Raw genomic sequence first — 4,997 nt, forward strand, 5'->3', positions numbered from 1 at the left:
GTAATATGCATTAATAAACAGTATTTTACGCATAAAAAGTAGTTTTTAAGAGTTTTTGTCAAATGCTTTATAATGTAGTATAGATATAGATTATTTTTATTATAATTTAATTTAAGTTTAATAATGAAATAATTTATTTTTGATTTAATAATATAACATTTTATAAAGATAATAATTAAGTATTCTATTAGAACTCACTGATTATCCTGTTTATATTTTAGATTTTTTATATTTAAAATGAGATGTTTATCTTGTATTTGATTGTGTTTATCTGCAGTTAGTTACACGAATTCAGATATGGGATGAATTTGGATAGGAATGAACGAGTTTAAGAGTTTTTAAGAGTTTTAGCCAAATGTTTTATAAGATAGTATAGATATATATATATATATATATATATATGCTCCCATAATGGTGTGATTCATAGGACAAGAGTGAATTATTGTTGTTTAATTTGACCCCATGTGGGAAATTGGATGAGAGAAGCAACTTGCGTACTTTAGTGCGATAAACCATGTGCCCTTGCAAACCAACTTCCCCTATTTTCATATTCAAAATTTTTTATTTTCAAATATTATTAATTATTATTTAATCCTAAATTTAATATTAAATTTATTATTTATAACTTTGTTTTTTTTAATCAATTATAAAAATAAGGTTTTTAAAATTCTAAAATATCATATAAAAATACGATAATTTTGTTAATCCATCTCTTTATAACGAATATTTTGTCTGATTTACCTAAAAATGGACCAATTTATGTTATATCTGATCTCAAACAGTAAAATCGAGAAAATAGTTTCTAGTTAGTGAAAATGTAACCTTCATGGTGTTTTTGTTGTGAAGGTTCGGCTTTTTTTTTACCTTCACAACGTTTTGCTGTGAAGTTTCAAGGGTAAAAAAGTGGTTTAATGAAAACAAACTGGTCTTACATGAACCCAACCCTAACCAGTAATCTTTAATTTTGTAATTTTTAAGTAATGTGGTCTTTAAACTTTAAAAACTTGGATGTGTTGTGTCATGTTTATCAATTTTAAAAGGTTTTAGGGGGTCGTTTACCAAACACTTACCTAGTAAGTACTTGTCGGTAAAATTCAACAATATCATTTACTTAATCGGGTAAGATTTTTAGTCAACAAAAACGGCATCATATGCAACAATTTTACCCGGTAAGCATTAATTGTGGTAAGAGTCATTGCCCTCACTTACCAGATAAGACTTTTGGTCCCCACCTCGCTCTTATCGGGTAAAATTCTTGGTCCCCAAATTTACATGTGTTTAGGGTTTTTTATCGACATGTATAAAACTATAGCCGAAGTTATTTAGTTTCAAACCATTAACTGTTTGGTTTTAAATTCAAATCATTAATGGTTTAGGTTTAGTTTCAGATTGCGAATCGTTTTAGGTTTAGCTCATTTTTGTTTTTGACATATATTCTCTGTTATCTCATTTATACAATGTAATCAAAAGTTTTGGATGTAGCAGGGCCTCCAAAAAGATTTGAACATTCCTGCTAAAATACCCTTCATTTAACTGGACTTAACGAAAAATATTAACGACCAGTAAACAAAAAAAAAAACCAAAACCATTGAGAATTGACAAATATAAGAGATTGATCTGAGTTTTTAAAGTGTAGAGACGATAACCGTTGAAAATTGTTTCGGACCAAAAAAATATTTATTTTAAAAATAATAAAAAAATAATAAAAATAATAAAAAAATGGATGGTAGAAATCTAAAAAAGGAATAATAAAAAGGTGAAGGTCGGTTCTAAACATCAAATATGTCGGTAGAAAAGATAAGACGATAAAAAGAAATATTCAAATGGTTTGAATGATTTTTAAATTTTTTTTATTTTTTATTTTTTATTTTTTATTTTTTTATTGATCTGTGGATCGAATCCACTATTGCGAACCCCAGTTAGATTCAGGCATGCTACATTTTTTAGTTATTGAGAGAACCCAAGTATGCTCTTTAAGATTCAGGAAACCATAAAGGGTGGTGTCTGATTGGTTTAAACTTGGCTCCAATGATCAAAAGTATTAGGAGGTCACAGGTTCAAATCTAAGGGGGAATAAAAATCTCGTTGTGGCCACGGAGGTTCAAATGCGGTAACTCTGGGCTATCTACAAAGCAGGTGGTCGTCCTGGGATTAGTCGGTATTGGATATCCAGATTAATAAAAAAAAGCTCTCATAGATCTTTTTTCGTTTTGATAACGAGTCAAAGCGGGTTTAAATAAAAAAAATTATTAAAATAAGAATAATCGAATTCTTTTTAATAAATTGAATTAAAATGTATAAGTAATTATATACATTTGGGACCATTTTCGACCTGTTTAAGCGGTTTAGGAATAAACGTGTTGAAATTGTCACCTCTACTGCAAGTTTGCGACTGCGTTATTCGGTTTTTGATTAATGGAACTTTACGGATTTTGAGTTTGCTGTCATGTATATTGAAACCAAATAAAAAATATCAGATCATCTTTAGTGGGGATATCTGATCTGACATCAAATACCAAATCTAACGCTATAGCGTTGGAGCCCAGATAGGTTCAATCGCTGAGTGAGCTAAAAAAATGTCATCTCATATTGGTATCTCTAAAAGCAGTTTTGTGTGAAATTGATTGAGATTGCAGTAATCAATTTTTTTATCAAAATATTATTCTTAATTTGATTAATAAACTTTTTTTCTATTAACCTGAATATCTAACCCGCGATAAGAACTGATTAATCCCATGACAACCACCTGCTTTGCAGATAGCCCGGAGTTACCGCATTTGAACATCCGTGACCAGAAGGGGTTGATTAGTAAACTTTAGAAATGATTATTAAAACAATCAAACTTCTAAAAATTGTTATAAAAAATTAAAAAATCAATTTATCAAGAAAAAAAATAGTGATTATAAAAGATTTACCAAATAGTTGCAAACTAAGAAGAAACTTAATGGTATGGTTATTACGTCGATTGAACCTATACTAATACTAGGGGTGTTTATGGGTTGGGTTGATCGGGTTGAAGACATTTGAACAATCTAACACAATGCTTGCGGTTTGAAAAATCTCAACCCAACCCAATGTTTGAAATTTGAAAAATCTCAACTCAACTCAATGCTTGAGGTTTGGAAAATCTTAACCCAACCCAAACCAAACCAATACAACTCAAACTGTACGGGTTGGTCGGGATGATACTTTGGTACATTAAAATATTCTTCTAACTTTAAATATGTTATTTCTCAACTCATAATTTATTTTTCATTATCAACCATTTGATACAACTTATCCATACTTGTTACGTATATCACATTCAGTTAATTTTCTCAATTTATATATATATGTTCACAATTACTGAACATATATACGAATAAATTATATAGAAATGTGAATAGATTGAAAATATGTGTATATGAAGAGCGTACATGATAGTTATTTGTCTAATGTATATATTAATAAAAATTCAACAATCATATTAAATCCAAGAAATAAAAGGATATCAGGTTCATCAGGTTGGATTAGGTTCAAATAATAGTAAACCAATATCAACCAAATACCTACAGTTTGAAAATTTTACAACTCGATTAAACATCAGATTGTTTCGGGTTGAGTTATTTCGCGTTGTGGTTGGTCGGGTTTTTGAGCACCCCTAACTGATACAGCAGAATACTTACGTTTAAAAATTATAGAACAAATTGATAAACACATTCAAATATATTAAACGTGTTGAACCTATTAATATGGCATAATACTCCCTAAATTTCGGATTTTCTTTTTTAACAATGAATTGTATTAACTTTTTATTCTCGGTTTATAATAACAGTTTGATTGATCCCACAGCAGTACACGTGAATACAACTAACATATATACACAAACATGGTCATATAAGAACATGCACACACATACGTCTGAGTCGAATTTAGGGTCTAAGAAGGTAAGATGTATACAAACTTAATATTTACCACCAAAGAATAAAACTGTTGTTTTCATTAAGAACCCAATTTACAGAAGATGAAAGAGAAAAGAGTGTCAGATAAGATAAAATTTTAAAAGATAGGTAAGGGGTCATTTACCCAAATGTTTACCCAATAAATGTTTATAATAGGAGTCAACACTATAATTTATTTTATAAAATTGTAGTACATTAAAACATATTCTATGCAACAATTTACCTGCTAAGCGCTTATCCGGATAGAAGTCGTCACCGTCGCTTACCGGATAAGACTCTCCATCCTTTTCGTCGCTCTTAACGAGTAAGATTATTGGCTCTTATCATGTTTATCCGGTGAGAAAAATTGTCTGGTAAGTACTTACTGAGTAAGCGTTTAGTAAATGACTCCTAAGATAGTTTGTATTTCACAGGATTTATATGATTCATTTGTAATAATGTTCTAAAATATATATTAAAAACTTTTGTTTCAAAATATTCAATTAATAAAATAATAACTTAATCATTTATAATTTATTTTTATAAATTATCCATAAAAAATACAATTTAATTCCATTTTAAATCATAAAAATCAAAATTTTCAAATCCTTTAAAAACATTATTTCAAATAAAACCTTCAACCAGTAAAGCTTTTGGATGTTAGTGTCACGAAATTTTAATGATTGTTTAACAGTTGCTGAATGGTTTGGTACAAAATGATTAAGTAGCTCTCATGATATAATAAAAAATAAACTATAATTGTTTGATAATTGTTTACAATAAAATTAGAATGCTAAATAATTAAAGGAAACCCATGATACAAAATCATTCAGAAGATTTTTAAACCATTAAAAGATAGACTTTCTTTTATCAAACAAGATTCACCTCTTAACAATTTAGAAGTAACCTCTTAATGGAACTATTAAGACGTAAACAAACAACCCATAGATTAGATATATAATAAAATGTACATTTTCTTACCATATTATGGTAATGAGAAGCTAAACTTGAGGTAGTTCTATTCAAACCATAACCTACTCATAACAAGAAAAAAAAACACTACCCACCCCCACCCCC

Source organism: Cynara cardunculus, assembly GCF_001531365.2.
Source record: "Cynara cardunculus var. scolymus isolate 2C chromosome LG 14, CcrdV1, whole genome shotgun sequence".
NCBI lineage: Eukaryota > Viridiplantae > Streptophyta > Magnoliopsida > Asterales > Asteraceae > Cynara > Cynara cardunculus.